Source organism: Phyllobates terribilis, unplaced genomic scaffold (genome assembly GCF_046119375.1).
Source record: "Phyllobates terribilis strain yellow unplaced genomic scaffold, ASM4611937v1 Scaffold_2__4_contigs__length_985480577, whole genome shotgun sequence".
Taxonomy (NCBI): Eukaryota; Metazoa; Chordata; class Amphibia; order Anura; family Dendrobatidae; genus Phyllobates; species Phyllobates terribilis.
This window is the reverse complement of record NW_027362762.1, coordinates 68,944,167-68,963,246: the sequence shown is the minus strand read 5'-3', so window position 1 is coordinate 68,963,246 and position 19,080 is coordinate 68,944,167. Positions and strand designations below refer to the sequence as shown.

Here is a 19,080-nt window from a genome sequence, read left to right as displayed (position 1 = left end):
TTAACATATCTCAAGATAAATGCCCTGAGATGAACAGTTTAAATAAAAAAAAAATGATTTTGTGATACTCTGTTGGGAGGTGTTAATGCTAAATGTATTTATATGTGACTGTGATTTGTATTGCAGTCTGTTGAGAGTTTTTCTAGCTTGTCACAATAATGTATATAATTTGTATTGTAAGATGCTGGAAGTCATTAACAAAATTAGCTGAAAGGTAAAAATGTACATGTGAAGATAGATATATAAAGTGGTGCTTAAAAGTTTGTGAACCCTTCACACTTTTTCATATTTCTGAATATAGTTGACCTAAAACTGCCTAAGACGTTCACACAAGTCCTAAAAGTAGATAAAGAGAGCTAAATCAAACAAAGGAGTCAAAAATATTAAACTTGGATAATTTCCCTCAATAAAAAATTCCAAATATCACATGTCTGTGAGTGGCAAAAGTATGTGAACCTTTAGAAGATGATTTAAAGGTGAAATTAGAATCTTTAGAATCTTTTGTTTTCAATCAATGGGATGACAATCAAGTGTGAGTGGGTGACCTGTTTTATTTAAAGAACAAGAATCTATTAGAGCCTGATCTTTACAACACGCTCGTGGAAATGTATATTTACATGAATAAAGGAGATTTCTGGGGACCTCAAAAGAAGACTTGCTGATGCTCAACAAGCTGGATAAGGTTACAAATCCATCTCTAAAGAGTGTGGTTGACCAACAAAGATCACTGCAATAGCAAAGGCGTATAATAGTCTGTGAGGTCACAAAGGAACCCAAGGTAAACCACTAAGCAACTAAAGGCCTCTCTCACATAATATAATGTTAATGTTCATGAGACTACCACTAGGAGGACAATGAACAAATATGGTGTGTATGGCAGGAGCGCAAGGAGAATGCCACTGCTCTCCAAAAATAACATTGCTGCCGGTCTGCAGTTTTCTAAAGATCACCAGGACAAGCCAGAAGACTATTGGTACAATATTTTATAGACAGATGAAAACAAAATAGAGTATTTTGGTTAAAATGTGAAGCATTATGTTTTGAGAAAGAAAAAGACTGCACTAAGACTTAAAAACCTCATACCACCTGTGAGTCACGATGGTGGTAGTAATAGGGTTTGGGCCTGATTTGCTGCATCTTGGCCTGAACGGCTTTGCCATCATTGATGGAACAATAAATTCACAATTCTATCAGCAAATTCTAAATGAAAATGCCAGGACATCTGTCCATGAGTTGAATTTCATGAGAACATGGGTCATGCATCAAAAGAACCACCCAAAGCACAAAGGTCATTCTACAAAAGAATGTTAAAGAAGAATAAAGTTATGGGGCCTGATTCATCGCTGCAATTTCACTATTTCTTTGTGAGAATACCTCTCTTATATTGGCTTTTTGATTTTGTGACAAATTAATCAAAAGATTTGTGGCTTTTTTAAAGCTATCTTTTGTATTTAGCTTTCTGATTTTTACATTAAAGTGGCTTTTCCTGATGTCTTAGACTGATTTATCAATTGCGAGTCATAAAAAAGTCGCACGATTTGGCGCAAAGAAATCGTGTCACCGCCCCCGCAGTTATTTTATGTATTCCAGTTATTTTGGCACAATTATTGCACCATTTTGAGAAATGGATGAAAGATGAAAAAAGAGCATATTTTTTTTTGCAGCAACTTCATGAAGCGTGTGTGCCATTTTGAAGAATTTGGTGCAAAAGTCGGTGGCAAAAACTACAAGACAAAAACGAAAATTGACTTTAAAAATTGAATTGAAACAACAAAATGCAAATGATCAATGATGGGACCAAACCCTTGTAATTTCCAAGTCAAAGTCCTGACCTTATTCCTATAGAAATGTTATGGAAGGACCTGAAGTTCATGGGAGAAAACCCACCAATATTCCAGAGAGGAAGCTGTTTTATAGGGAGGAATGGGCTAAAATGCCTCTAAGCCGATGGGCAGAACTATTACTGGAAACATTTAGATGCAGTTATTGCTGAACAACGGGGTCACACCAGATAGTGAAAGCAAAGGTTCACATACTTTTGACACTCACAGACATGTGATTGTCAGGACTCGAACCCAGCAGCTTTTGTGCACTAGGTGGCAGCTCTCCCCATTGAGCTATTCAGCTCACTGGACAGTTCCTGGCTAACTTAGATTCTAGTACCTGTATTGTTTCTGAGCTGCTCCATCCTATGTTGTTCCTGATTGGCTTCATCCTGATTGAACACCCTATTTAAACCTGGCCTGGCACCTCCTTACTTGTGAGATCATTGAGCTGCCAGCCCCTAGTCAAGCGCTCCCTTCACCTGCTGCCTCATGCAAGATTATTTTGCTTTCCTGTATACCGATTCCTGGCTTTCCTGACTACGCTACCGACTGGTGCTGCCCCTAGTAGTTGCAATATCACTACTCCAACCTAGGTCAGTTCTTAGTGATATTACATCATTTTCCTCAATGACAAAAAATGACGAAATCTAATATTTTTGACCCATGTGTTTGATTTGGTTCTTTATCTACTTTTAGGAATTGTGTGAACATCTGATGTAGTTTTAGGTTAAATTTTTTGCTAAAATATGAAAAATTCTTATGGTTTCACAAACTTTCAAGCACCATTATATAACATAGGAGCTACATAGACTAACACCCAGGCCTGCATTATTAGTAACCAATACTACACTGTGTGCAGAATTATTAGGCAAATTAGTATTTTGATCGCATGATACTTTTTATACATGTCGTCCTACTCCAAGCTGCATAGGCTTGAGAGCCAACTACCAATTAAGTAAATCTGGTGATGAGCATCTCTGTAATGAGGAGGGGTGTTGACTAATGACATCAACACCCTATATAAGGTGTGCTTAATTATTAGGCAACTTCCTTTCCTTTGGCAAAATGGGTCAGAAGAGAGATTTGACGGGCTCTGAAAAGTCCAAAATTGTGAGATGTCTTGCAGAGGGATGCAGCAGTCTTGAAATTTCCAAACTTTTGAAGCTTGATCAATGAACAATCAAGCGTTTCATGGCAAATAGCCAACAGGGTCGCAAGAAGCATGTTGGCCAAAAAAGGCGCAAAAGAACTGCCCATGAATTGAGGAAAATCAAGCGTGAAGCTGCCAAGATGCCATTCACCACCAGTTTTGCCATATTTCAGAGCTGCAACGTTACTGGAGTATCAAAAAGCACAAGGTGTGCGATACTCAGGGACATGGCCGAGGTAAGAGGCTGAAAAACGACCACCTTTGAACAAGAAACATAAAATAAAACATCAAGAATGGTTCAAGAAATATCTTAAGACTGATTTTTCAAAGGTTTTATGGACTGATGAAATGAGAGTGACTCTTGATTGGCCAGATGGATGGGCCAGAGGCTGGATCAGTAAAGGGCAGAGAGCTCCACTCCGACTCAGACGCCAGCAAGGTGGAGGTGGGGTACTGGTATGGGCTGGTATCATCAGAGATGAACTTGTGGGACCTTTTCGCGTTGAGGATGGAGTGAAGCTCAACTCCCAGACCTACTGCCAGTTTCTGGAAGACAACTTCTTCAAGCAGTGGTACAGGAAGAAGTTGGTATCGTTCAAGAAAAACATGATTTTCATGCAGGACAATGCTCCATCACATGCATCCAACTACTCCACAGCGTGGAGGTCTAAAAGAAGAAAAAATAATGATATAGCCCCCTTGTTCATCTGATCTGAACCCCATAGAGAACCTGTGGTCCATCATAAAATGTGAGATCTACAGGGAGGGAAAACAGTACACCTCTTGGAACAGTGTCTGGGAGGCTGTGGTGACTGCTGCACGCAATGTTGATCGAAAACAGATCAAGCAACTGACAGAATCTATGGATGGAAGGCTGCTCAGTGTCATCATAAAGAAAGGTGGCTATATTGATCACTAATTTTTTTGGTTTTTGCTTTTGCGTGTCAGAAATGTTTATTTCTAAATTTTGTGCACTGATATTGGTTTACCTGGTGAAAATAAACAAGTGAGATGGGATTATATTTGGTTTTTATTAAGTTGCCTAATAATTCTGCACAGTAATAGTTACCTGCACAAACAGATATCCTCCTAAGATGGCCAAATCTAAAAAAAAAACACTCCAACTTCCAAAAATATTAAGCTTGGATATTTATGAGTCTTTTGGGTTGATTGAGAACATAGTTGTTGATCAATAATAAAAATAATCCTCTAAAATACAACTTGCCTAATAATTCTGCACACAGTGTACATATATAATTCATTAGGACAGGCTAGAAGCTGGGGAAGCACAAGAATCTTGCAGTTTATTGATTTTACATAATGAGGGATTTATGAGAATATCGATTCCTTGTCAATAATAAAATTCACTTAGGCTGATACATCTTTTTTCCTCCTGTTCACAGTATTTCTCTTTGGGATTCACTCACACTGGCGAGTAGCCAGTGTATAACTCGGACGAGTGCTATGTGATGTTTTATCGGATAGTAGCACTCAGCCCAGTGTTATACTCTGGAGTTGTCTCGACTAGTGTTTTTTTTATCTCATGCTAAGTTGGCATGAGAAAAAAATCACTGCATGCTATGATTGGCAGCGTATATCAGATGGCACACACCCACAAAAGTCTATGGGTTTGTGAAAACATCAAACTGCACTCTAATGTCATCCGAGTGCAGTCTGATATATGCCGACTCACACAATGAAGAAGATGGAGAAATTAAGTTCTCCATCTTTTCCGCACCTGTAATCCGATTTTTGCATGCGTGAAAATCGGATCATAGTAAAATGACACTCGACTCACGCTCAGAAGTTGAGCCAAGGGTTATTTGCATATACCACCCGATTTTCTTGCATGCTGTACGCTAGGGTGAGCATACCCTTTATTGTATTATTTATTTAGACATCAACCCCTTCATGCATGGATTGTCTTTCCTAAACGCTCTATGATGTACAGTTAAGTCAGGAGGACTAAGCTGGCACAGAAGTTTTTGCCCCTGCGATCAAGTGTGGGAGCTTGGCAGTGATTGACAGATGGACATCTACTTTAAAGGCCAGTGTCGGATGATGCTTTGTTCCGGTTTGGTTAAGTTCTGGGGTGCCATAGTAAATGTCAACAATGGCTTCTAAGGAAAGAAGAAGAGACGACTCCATTGCATGGTACTGCTTACCATAGCATCTGGGGGACTAACAAAAGGTTCTAAAATCCATAAATAAATTAATATATTCTTGTACCGTGTTAGCCTGTAGATAGAAAAATATTTAGATTTGAGAGTCCTCAGTGGTTGTTACCTTTTAATGGCTAACTGAAAATATGGTAAAGATGGTAACAAATTGCAAGCTTTCGAGACTACCTTGGTCTCTTCATCAGGCTAGTATACCACTACTACTACTAGCCTGATGAAGAGACAAAGGTAGTCTCGAAAGCTTGCAATTTGTTACCATCTTTTCAGTTAGCCATTAAAAGGTATCAACCACTGAGGACTCTCAAATCTAAATATTTTTCTTAAATAAATTAAAAAACAATCCATGTCCTAATAACTTCCTGGGATAATTAATATGCTAAAACAACTAATGGGAAAAAATGCAATTAAAAAAGTCACCTCCCACCCTTCAAAAAATAAATTATTGTCTTTTAAAAAATAATAAATCATAAAATAAAGATATATGGTACTGCAATACAATAAGTATAATAAATTTGACACAGCACGTTATGTCTGAAACATGTATAACAATTAGTCAATAAATCATGCTGTATGTACCCTAAATGTGATACAAATTATCCTTCAAAGATAAGAATGTGTACATTTCTTTTTCAAGAAAACATGCTTGTATTCTCCTGCTGTCATGCTTCTGGATTCAAACCCTTGATTCTGTGTTCTGTGGTCGGAGTCTCTTTATGCTGAGCCACAGCAGAAGCCCCTCTTCTTTGAGTGTTTTGGTTTTGTTATCTTTGTTTCTGTCGGTTTTGGGTAACAAGTGTTTTCATTTACTCTGTTTGTCTGTCCTATCACCTTTCTGGTGCAGCTTTAAATACCTTCCCCTACTGGTGTTTCCTGCTGGTGATAGAATTTGTTGGATTCATTCACTTTGCTGTAGTTTGTGTTGATTGCAGTTGCTTTATGTTTGATTCCTTTTCTTCTTAGGGAATTGCTACTCTAGCGATCCTAGGAGCTGCAAAAGACATTGAGGGTAAGCTGCCGTCGAGTGGGGGCGCCATTACGTTAACTTAGGGTGTCAACCTCTGCGATCAGGCAGGGACAGACCAGGGTGGAAGGGTTTTTTCCTAGTCTGAACAGGGACCTATCTGATTCAGGTATTTGTCTTCCTGGTTTGTACGTTACTCATATGATTGTGCTCTGGCAGTCATAACACCTGCCTTCTGAATGTATCACCCATTAAAAAAACTTTAAAATCTAGCTTAGTCAAAATAAAATTGACTGCCTGCTCACTGAGGAATCATATTACAGCTGCCTAGTATAGTCTATAAAGATGTGAATCGGAAAGAGGAGAGGGGATCAAAGCGAGGAGCAGAGTTAAAGAGAGAGGCAGAGACACAAACACCTGCTGCTGCTACTTTATAGTATTTTATCTTGCCCCAGAGCTGGATTCATGGCTACACTGCTCAGTACTGCTGTATAAAGGCATTCAATTTGCTACTACATCTGAGTATGTGCTACATAAAGACAGGAGATCCGGAATCCCACATGTCTGTGTGTGCTGTGTATATGAGACATCGAAGCAGCTATCCAGCTCAGAGACAACTGAAAACTGGAGATAGCGCCTGCGGAGAGGAAAACTGGTAAAAATGCAGGATACAAGTCATATAATAGCCAGAAATAATGTTGCACTGTAGCTCATGTATCATGTTCAATCAGACTGGAATGGTAAAAATTATTTTTTTCTTCTCCCTTCGATACTGGGCAGTCTCTAATGGTTAGATGGGTAAATGTTCTATCTGCAGCCACCACTAGAGGGAGCTCACTTGTATTTGTATACATTGAACTGAATAATAACACAATAAGCAGTAAATGCCATCTAGTGGTGGCTACAGGTAATCTGGGTGCTATGTTATAACGCTGTTTCTAAGCAGAGGATGTCGAGCTTTGTCTCAAAAGTTCCGACTGCAGATTTTCCTTTAAACCTGTACCATTTATTTCCAATGCAATAGGATTAATGACCAGAGCTGTCCATTATAAATTTTCACTTTAGTTGGTAAAAAAGTTGTAAGGAATGAATTGCAAAAATAGTATTAAAATAACACTGATACACAATACCAACATACAGAGAAAAATGAAAACGACGACTATTGCAGAAATAATAGGTTTATGCAATGCCTAAATAACAGCGCCACAGATTAAGTCAAATGAAAAGATCTTGGTACACAGTCCTTGGGTATCAGAGACCTTTAGGTAAAAACCTCTAGAAATTTGAGGCTGCTAGGGGATTAGTCCCTTCCTATAATCAAACCCCGTCTGGATTATCCCAAAAAAACATGAGAAACTATTCTCAGATTTTCTTAGCAAAAAATTTTGAATGGCAATACCCAAATATCACCAGAAGGGGGTGATAGCGAGCAAATCAAGAATATGGTTGCCCTGCTGCGGAACCACAAGTCTCAGCCTGACTGTCATATAACATTATTAATATAACATTATTTGTCTTTTTATTAGGTGGGACCATGGGGAATGTTTTCCCTTTGAGATGTCAGTAAAGTGGATTTTTTTTTGCCATGAAAATCCTGCATTTATGTAAAATAAATAAATCAGCACCCAAATCACCCCGGTCACTGATCTTGAATCGCTCTACAAGCTAAACAGATCAATAATTCATACTAAAACACTAGAGTATGTGCCGCGTGAAGACCCTTGAATACGGATAGACGGCAGCGCTACATGTTTACCGTGTCTGATATTTTCCTGGAGTATGTTGCTGCACTTACATCTGTCTCGAGTGTAAAAGGAAAAAAAAAAAATCTTTTAACGTTACCCATATGGCAGATTGAATTAGTTTTAATGCATTTTCATTATTCTTTATTTTTTCGAAGCCACTTGCTTCAAATCCAAGCAGTTCTTGATTAATCCTGCCCTTAAAAAAAGTTGTACTAGATTCGAAAAACTGCATTTGTCACAGGTTGGGTGCAGCATTGCGTAGAGGCATTCGTAGAAATCATTGGCCTCTATGGCAAATGTCTAAATTAACCCCCCCCCCCCAAAAAAAAAAAAAAAAAATAACATTGTGGAGTAGGAAAGGTCACTGCATATAGGTAGAGTCACAGAAGGGCATACTTCCCCAAATTTTAATGACAGGCAGAGGGGCATGTTTAGCAGCATTTACACAGTAATTGTGCCCTTTTATTGCCCTCGGAGTAATATATCCTTAGAAATGCTTCCCTATGCATATGATATTCCACAACGAATTCCACCACACAATTTGACCCCACTGACCCCACTGTACCCACTATCCTCACTGTATGATGCCCCCGCAGTATAATGCCCCACAGTGACTTCTAACACAGTATGATGCCCCCCACAGCATCCCACCACAGTATAATGCTCCCACAGCATCCCTACACAGTATAATACCCCCACAGCATCCCAACACAGTATGATGCTCCCACAGCATCCCAACACAGTATGATGCTCCCACAGCATCCCAACACAGTATGATACCCCCACAGCATCCCAACACAGTATAATACCCCCACAGCATCCCAACACAGTATGATGCTCCCACAGCATCCCAACACAGTATGATGCTCCCACAGCATCCCAACACAGTATGATGCTCCCACAGCATCCCAACACAGTATGATGCTCCCACAGCATCCCAACACAGTATGATGCTCCCACAGCATCCCAACACAGTATGATGCTCCCACAGCATCCCAACACAGTATGATGCTCCCACAGCATCCCAACACAGTATGATACCCCCACAGCATCCCAACACAGTATGATATCCCCACAGCATCCCAACACAGTATGATACCCCCACAGCATCCCAACACAGTATGATGCTCCCACAGCATCCCAACACAGTATGATGCTCCCACAGCATCCCAACACAGTATGATGCTCCCACAGCATCCCAACACAGTATGATACCCCCACAGCATCCCAACACAGAATGATGCCCCCCACAGCATCCCAACACAGTATGATGCTCCCACAGCATCCCAACACAGTATGATGCTCCCACAGCATCCCAACACAGTATGATGCTCCCACAGCATCCCAACACAGTATGATGCTCCCACAGCATCCCAACACAGTATGATGCTCCCACAGCATCCCAACACAGTATGATGCTCCCACAGCATCCCAACACAGTATGATGCTCCCACAGCATCCCAACACAGTATGATGCCCCCCAGAGCATCCCAACACAGTAGGATGCCCCCCAGAGCATCCCAACACAGTAGGATGCCCCCCAGAGCATCCCAACACAGTAGGATGCCCCCCAGAGCATCCCAACACAGTAGGATGCCCCCCAGAGCATCCCAACACAGTAGGATGCCCCCCAGAGCATCCCAACACAGTAGGATGCCCCCTAGAGCATCCCAACACAGTAGGATGCCCCCCAGAGCATCCCAACACAGTAGGATGCCCCCCAGAGCATCCCAACACAGTAGGATGCCCCCCAGAGCATCCCAACACAGTAGGATGCCCCCCAGAGCATCCCAACACAGTAGGATTCCCCCCAGAGCATCCCAACACAGTAGGATTCCCCCCAGAGCATCCCAACACAGTAGGATGCCCCCCAGAGCATCCCAACACAGTAGGATGCCCCCCAGAGCATCCCAACACAGTAGGATGCCCCCCAGAGCATCCCAACACAGTAGGATGGCCCCCACAGCATCCCAACACAGTATGACGATCCTACAGTATGATTTTCCTAATCACCATCCTTCCACAATATGATGTCCCTCTCAGCCTCCCCATAAGTATGATGTTGCCACTCCCTATATTCCGTACCCCCTTAGCTTCTCTAAACAGTATGATGGCCCTCATGTGAATAGGTCCCTGAATGTTGGTTTAACTGGAATCTGTCAGCAGGTTTTTGTTATGGAATCTGAGAGCAGCAAAATGTAGGGGCAGAGACGCTGATTCCAGGGATGTCACTTGCCCAGTAGATTGCTGTAGTTTCAATACAATCAGTGTTTTATCAGCAGGAGATTATCAGTAGAGGACTAGGTGTCATGTGTCAGGCAGACTAGCCCCCTGGAAGAAGTGTGGCAAAATGGCATAGTCAGGGTGGTAGCTGCGGGACATGCGGACTGTTTTTCATCACACTCCTCATAGTTGTAAGTAAATGCGCACCTTATTCTAACTGCTGGATATGGTGATCTCTGACTACACTCAGCTTTAGGTTGAAATATATTTTTGAAGTTTACATTTGCACTTTAATTTAATTGATTATATCCGCATCAATTTTTGATCATATCCAGCTATAGGCAGAAAAACTCTCTCTGGTTTACATATAGGCACTTGCATTTTAATTGAAGTTCCATTGATGTTTTTTTTGTGCCTATATTTATGGATGTTCATACTTCCATCCAATTGTCCTCAAATATATTGCTCTGCATGATTTCTGCATGCTTCAACTGGGCAATCCCTGCTTGTTTTAATTTTTTAACAGATAAATTGAGTTAATAAAAGTATATATCTTAACTATATTGGGTATACGTCTCTTCTTAAACCTGAAATTTAATTTTTCAGGTAGTGTGTTATCATTTCAATGCTGAAGTGTTATGCACTACATGTTATAGTGACAAGTTTTAATAGACTAGATAAGCAGCCCAGTAAGTGATACATCGCTGGAATCAGGGTCTCTGGCCCTACATCATGCGGCTCTCAGAACACATAGCAAAAAACTGCTGACAGATTCCCTTAAATAACATCACAGTGACGCCTAGAATAATGTATGATAGTACATTAAAAGGTTAAAATAAGCAAACATGGGAAACAGTAATACCCTAATGCAATTTAAAAATATAATAATCTTTAATAAAAACTAAAAAAAAAAAAGAAAAGGCAATAAAAACGTACAAAAATGCAATTATATAATATAAAATAAATTTTTTTGTGCAAAGATACAGTAAAAACCCACAGTAATTTTTCGACATCTACGTGACAGAAAAAAATGACATAAATATAAAAATAAAGGCGGAGAAAACATTTTAATTGCGCATACTTAATGTAAAAAAAACAACAATTATTATGTATCCACATGACAGTAAACCATTTGTTAACCATAGAAAAATAAAAACAAACAGACTGGCGAAAAACTGACAAAAATTGCTTCTTTCTATATTCTATATCCAAGATGTAAATAAAAACCATTAAATTACACAGTAAATTTATACTCAAAAATACATGACACAAAGCCTGATGCAGACAAGTCAATAAAAAATTAAAAGTTATGGATGCTTTATCGTGCAGAGGCAAAAAAAAAAAATAGTGGCCATTACAGGAGAATGGAGACGCGCGTTGGTGCCATCCACTCAGAATGGTGCTGCAGGTCGCATGTGCAACCAGCTGCAATATTCAATTCCTCCTGGGAATGATCTTGCTTTCAGGAAAAACTGGATTATGCAAGTGTCCTCCGTTCTGGTGATCTGTATTAATTATTAACACCAGTACAGAGGTAATAATCTCTTTTAACTGGAATTCCCCTTGAAAGCGCAAACGAGCAATTAAGCATCTGGTACGACACCATGTAAATTCCCCTAAGTCAAAAGCTTTTTCAATGCCAAGAGATTGCATAACTCATTTTACTGCTCTCCTCCAATTAATTCCCTCTGTCTTCGCTGGAATAATGCCAGAAGGAAATCCTCTTAAAAAAAAACCCTATATATATATATATATTGCTTTTCTTATAAAATCATGAATAAGACATATGTAGGTAAACATGGCATCCTCACTCGTGTCAACGTCTTGTCAGGACCACCTAATTAATATGTGTTGCTCAGGCGCCCGCACGGCATTGGCATGCTCCATCACTGTGAACACACGATACAACCTTGTCACTCCTCTTACTTTTACTCTCAGCTCCTAATAATAGAGCTGTCATCTTCCAGTTTTCGGAACGTATGGCGCGGTAATCTCATATTGTTCCCGGATGCACTGGAGAAAAGCCGCTGTCCGCTGACTCGTCTGTGTTTAAAGTCTATCAGTAATCAATCAACAGCCCCCTGATGGGTGCAGAGATGGGATCAGGCGGAATTAGCTCAATGTACATCACACGGTGGGGGTCGGAATCCTCCTTCCAGTTAAAGATGGCAATGATTACTACAAGCTGTCATCAATTACTGGGTTTTGATCACTGCAAAAGAAAGCGGCGTCTGCACTCAGTGAACTTGTAACAGCCGGGGACACACAACCTCTTCTGCTCTAAGGCCACGGTCCCACTATCAGTATTTGGTCAGTATTTTTTCTCAGGAGTGGGAGCTAAAACCAGGTGAGGAACAATCAGAGAAAAGGTATAATAGAAACAAGTCACCAATTCTGTATTTATCACCCACTCCTGGTTTTGGCTCCCACTTCTGAGAAAAAATACTGACCGAATACTGATAGTGGGGCTGTGGCCTTAGAGCCACGTCTGGACATTGTAAAAGTTCTAGTCTGCGTAATTCCATCTATTCACAATGCACATGTTTGATCGATGGGAATCCTATTTATGCCTTCATAACAGTGCCAACCACTCAGTGCCCCTATAACAAGCTCAGACATACAGTGTCTCTATAACAGTGTCAACCACTCAATGCCCCTATAACAATCCCACTTACAAAGTGTCTCCATAACAGTGCCAACTACTTAATGCCCCTATAATTATCCCACTCACAAAGTGTCTCTATAACAGTGCCAACTACCCAATGCCCCTATAACAATCCCACTCACAAAGTGTCTCCATAACAGTGCCAACTACTTAATGCCCCTATAATTATCCCACTCACAAAGTGTCTCTATAACAGTGCCAACTACCCAATGCCCCTATAACAATCCCACTCACAAAGTGTCTCCATAACAGTGCCAACTACTTAATGCCCCTATAAGTATCCCACTAACAAAGTGTCTCTATAACACTGCCAACTACCCAATGCCCCTATAACAATCCCACTCACAAAGTATCTCTATAATAGTGCCAACTACTCAATGCCCCTATAACAATCCCACTCATACAGTGCCTCTATAACAATGTCAACCACTCAATGCCCCTATAACAATCCCACTCACAAAGTGTCTCCATAACAGTGCCAACTACTTAATGCCCCTATAAATATCCCACTCACAAAGTGTCTCTATAACAGTGCCAACTACCCAATGCCCCTATAACAATCCCACTCACAAAGTGTCTCCATAACAGTGGCAACTACTTAATGCCCCTATAAATATCCCACTCACAAAGTGTCTCTATAACAGTGCCAACTACTCAATGCCCCTATAACAATCCCACTCACAAAGTATCTCTATAACAATGCCAACTACTCAATGCCCCTATAACAATCCCACTCACTAAATGTCTGGTTGCATGGATTTATATAGTGAGACCAAGTTGTCAAGCACTTTTCCAAGTGATGCTAAAATCGCTTGGAAAGCGCTTGTCAACCCGCATGCGGAAATGCAAGTGAAGAACGCTTCACATCCGCATGTCCCTGGCAGGAAAACGCATGTACAATCCGCATGTACAATCCGCATGCGTTTTTTTCTGCCAGGGAGATGCAGAAACGCTCAGGAAAAAATCCAGAGCATTTCTGCATCGTGGGCACATAGCCATACATTAATTGTATGACTCAATATTGAGCACATGTAGCCATCTATACACAGCAGGAGGCCGCACGTAGCCATCTATACACAGCTGGAGGCCGCACGTAGCCATCTATACACAGCAGGAGGCCGCACGTAGCCATCTATACACAGCGGGAGGCTGCACGTAGCCATCTATACACAGCAGGAGGCTGCACGTAGCCATCTATACACAGCGGGAGGCCGCCGGGCGCCATCTATACACAGCGGGAGGCTGCACGTAGCCATCTATACACAGCGGGAGGCTGCACGTAGCCATCTATACACAGCGGGAGGCCGCCGGGCGCCATCTATACACAGCGGGAGGCCGCACGGCGCCATCTATGCACAGCGGGAGGCCGCACGGCGCCATCTATGCACAGCGGGAGGCCGCACGGCGCCATCTATGCACAGCGGGAGGCCGCACGGCGCCATCTATGCACAGCGGGAGGCCGCACGGCGCCATCTATGCACAGCGGGAGGCCGCACGGCTCCATCTATGCACAGCGGGAGGCCGCACGGCGCCATCTATGCACAGCGGGAGGCCGCATGGCGCCATCTATGCACAGCGGGAGGCCGCACGGCGCCATCTATGCGGAGGCCGCACGGCGCCATCTAGACACAGCGAGAGGCCGCACGGCGCCATCTAGACACAGCGGGAGGCCGCACGGCGCCATCTATACACAGCGGGAGGCCGCACGGCGCCATCTATACACAGTGGGAGGCCGCACGGCGCCATCTATACACAGCGGGAGGCCGCACGGCGCCATCTATCCACAGCGGGAGGCCGCACGGCGCTATCTATGCACAGCGGGAGGCCGCACGGCGCCATCTATGCACAGCGGGAGGCCGCACGGCGCCATCTATGCACAGCGGGAGGCCACACGGCGCCATCTATGCACAGCGGGAGGCCGCACGGCGCCATCTATGCACAGCGGGAGGCCGCACGGCGCCATCTATACACAGCGGGAGGCCGCACGGCGCCATCTATACACAGTGGGAGGCCGCACGGCGCCCCCCCAGAGACAGCAGGAAGCCGCACAGCACCATCTATACTCAGCAGGAGGCAGCACGCAGTCACGCACACACACAAACATATACAGACATATACATACACTTATAAACATATTTGAAACACAAAAATACATATAAACAGACATCACACAATGATATCTGCCTGCACACACACACATACTCACTCACACTCTCACACACACACACACACACACACACACACACACACACACACACACACAGACAGACTCACCATCCCCCGGGTACACACTGCGTGACATCACAGCTAGGAGACATGGCCGCACACAGGGCTGTGTCTCCTAGCTGTGACGTGGCCGGGTCAGCACAGGGAAGTTAACTGCTGCAGTGCTGGCCCGGCCGAAGAAGAAGTAGCGGCCGTGCGCCGCTGCTGGGGGAGCAGTCCGGGGGCCCCCCCGCCACTGTCTGCCGGTATGTGCCGCGGCGCCGCACATATAATGAGGGCAATCTGGCCATAGACACCCCGGAGACCCGGGCCCCCTGGAGGTTCGGGGCCCCGGGCGGTAGCCCAGATTGCCCTCACTATAATCCGCCTATGATCCCACTCACAAAATATCTCCATAGCAGTGCCAACTACTTAATGCCCCTATAACATTCCCACTCAGTGTCTCTATAAAAATCACAATTATTCAATTTCCCTATAACAAACCTAGTCATAGAGTGTCTCTGTAATAGTGCCAGTCACTCAATGCCCATATAACAAACCCAGTCGAACAGTGCCAGCCATGCAATGCCCCTGTAACAAACCCAGTTATATAGTGTTTCTATAACAATGCCAACTACTCAATGCCCCTATAACAATCCCACTCACAAAGTGTCTCCATAACAGTCCAACTACTTAATGCCCCTATAAATATCCCACTCACAAAGTGTCTCTATAACAGTGCCAACTACTCAATGCCCCTATAACAATCCCACTCATACAGTGCCTCTATAACAGTGTCAACCAATCAATGTCCCTATAACAATCCCACTCACAAGTGTCTCCATAACAGTGCCAACTACTTAATGCCCCTATAACAATCCCACTCACAAAGTATCTCTATAACAATGCCAACTACTCAATGCCCCTATAGCAATCCCATTCACAAAGTATCTCTATAACAGTGCCAACTACTCAATGCCCCTATAACAATCCCACTCACAAAGTATCTCTATAACAATGCCAACTAATCAATGCCCCTATAACAATCCCACTCACAAAGTATCTCTATAAAATTGCCAACTACTCAATGCCCCTATAACAATCTCACTCACTAAATGTCTTTATAAGAATGCCAACTACTTAATGCCCCTATAACAATCCCACTCACTAAATGTCTCTATAATAATGCCAACTACTCAATGCCCCTATAACAATCCCACTCACAAAGTATCTCCATAACAGTGCCAAATACTTAATGCCCCTATAACAATCCCACTCAGTGTCTCTATAAAAATCACAATTATTCAATTTCCCTATAACAAACCCAGTCATAGAGTGTCTCTGTAATAGTGCCAGCCACTCAATGCCCCTGTAACAAACCCAGTTATATAGTGTTTCTATAATAATGCCAACTACTCAATGCCCCTATAACAATCCCACTCAAAAAGTGTCTCCATACCAGTGTCAACTACTCAATGCCCCTATAACAATCCTACTCACAAAGTATCTCTATAACAATGCCAACTACTCAATGCCCCTATAACAATCCCACTCACTAAATGTCTCTAATAATGCCAGCTACTCAATGCCCCTATAACAATCCTACTCACAAAGTATCTCTATAACAATGCCAACTACTCAATGCCCCTATAACAATCCTACTCACAAAGTATCTCTATAACAATGCCAACTACTCAATGCCCCTATAACAATCCCACTCACTAAATGTCTCTAATAATGCCAGCTACTCAATGCCCCTATAACAATCCCATTCACAAAGTATCTCTATAACAATGCCAACTACTCAATGCCCCTATAACAATCCCACTCACTAAATGTCTCTAGAACAATGCCAACTACTCAATGCCCCTATAATAATCCCACTCACTAAATGTCTCTAATAATGCCAACTACTCAATGCCCCTATAACAATCCCACTCACAAAGCATCTCCATAACAGTGCCAACTACTTAATGCCCCTATAACAATCCCACTCACTAAATGTCTCTAATAATGCCAGCTACTCAATGCCCCTATAACAATCCAACTCACTAAATGTCTCTATAACAATGCCAACTACTTAATGCCCCTATAACAATCCCAGTCACTAAATGTCTCTATAAAAATGCCAACTACTTAATGCCCCTATAACAATCCCACTCACAGTGTCTCTATAAAAATCACAATTATTCAATTTCCCTATAACAAACCCAGTCATAGAGTGTCTCTGTAACCCAGTTATATAGTGTTTCTATAACAATGCCAACTATTCAATGCCTCTATAACAATCCCACTTTGGGGTCTTGTGAGACTCGAGAACATAATATGGGACATTACATTTTTGGAGAATATCTTCTCCATGTATCAAATTTCCTGTAAAAAATTTGAGAGAACAGGCAAATTAGAATTTTTCCCAATCTCCTCATCTCTAGTCGGCATTTCACGGTGTAACTGGGAAGCATTACTGCATGTTGTACTCTGGATGTGTGGCACCCCAGGGGTCTGGTTGCCACAGTAATAGGAATATTACGTCTGAGAGCAAGTGGGAGGTTTCTCTGGTCAGGAGCCCTAAGCATGCAACACCGCCCGCCCAGACCTGGGAGGGGAGGAATCTGCCCTTATAAACTGGGTTTGGGGCGGGATTAGGGCAGTCAGAGCCTGGAGAGGGAAAGTTACAGCAGGAGCTCTGTAGGAGCAGGAGCGAGTGCCAGGGGCTGGAAGCCAGATAGCTCGCCCTGGCTGAAGACACTAAGACCGGACACGGAGTCCGAGGCTGTGGGGACATTCAGGTCCAGCAGCAGGATCCAACCGGCAGGGGATTCCAGGTCCTCTGGCCATAGAAGCCCGGAGGCACGGTCACAAGCAAGGGACCAGCACCGCCATCGTGGAGCGGAGGCTAACAGAAGGCCCCAAGTCACCGGCCATACGGGTGAGCACCACACGGTACACTCAGGGACGTGGGCTACTTCTACCCACATACAGCAAGGTAGCCAGGATGAGTGCAGATAGACGGGGAGGCCTACAACTTCACCTGGCCAGGGGAGATCCTGCTTGCTCACAGACTGACCAGGCCTCTACTGCTAACCAGTACACACGGGAGGGTCTGCTTTATAACACCAGTAAAGACCCTGAACTGCACTGCACAGACTCTGAGTTGTTCCTGCTGCGCTCGTGTACCATCACTCCCATCATTCACACCAACTGCCCTGAGGCTATACTTCCCCCATGGGGAGTCATCCCATTCTTAGCGGCACACACAACACCGGCCTCAGCGGTCTGCCTTGCAGCGGCAGTCCCCACTGACCGCAATCCACGGGTGGCGTAGTCGGACAATTATAATACTACTAAGTCTGCCACTGGTTTGACCACCCTGGGCACGGACCGGGTCATCGCCACGGAGACTACAACCCCCAGCGATCCGGCTCCGGGTATTCCCCGCATACACGTGCACGCACAACACAGGCACAGGGGGCGAGTCAACTTTGGCGTAGTCGGCAGGATTCAAACCAGCCCGCTACCACCGGGTACTGTGCGCCTTCAGAGACTGAGATACTTACTGTGGTGAAGTTTTCCCGCCAGCCGGAGTCGTTTCCCGCCATCGGACGCCATCTTGGGTCGTTTCCCGCCATCTTCTGCCGTCTTCCCGCCATCCGCAGCCGCTTCCCGCCATTGGACGCCATCTTCGGGACGCCGCGCGGGAAGAAGAAGGGCGTGGAAGCCGAAAGCGCACGAGATCCGAAGCTCCGCCCCATGCACTGACGCTGCGTAAGGTCCTGGAAGGGAGAGGGAGCGACGCTGACGTCACAGGAGCGCGACGCAAGGTCCTCAACCCCGACGATCTACTGCGGAGCCGTGGCCTACGGAGGAAGATCATCGCAAGGTAGGCCACGGTCCACTAGGGGGGAAGGAGGATGTCGGATACAGAGGGAAGCTCCACCGCCACAGCCACCGCCAGCGCAACCGCTGCTGCGGTCATGCCGTTCACCATGCCCTATATCCCGGGGGCAACCTGGCTACCCCAGTACTCAGGGGAGTCACATACCCTAAGTGACTTTAGGGAAAGACTGGACAGCCTCTTCCAGGTATACCCCCTCACGGAAGAGCAAAAAGTAAGCATCTTGGTGG

The 19,080-nt window shown here is 43.9% G+C and overlaps 1 protein-coding gene across 1 annotated transcript in view; it reads right to left on the bottom strand.

Annotated features, from left to right (window-relative positions):
• The window catches only part of LOC141192923 (melatonin receptor type 1B), a 258,890-nt gene that overhangs the window by 6,360 nt on the left and 233,450 nt on the right, over positions 1–19,080 (bottom strand). The window lies entirely within an intron of this gene.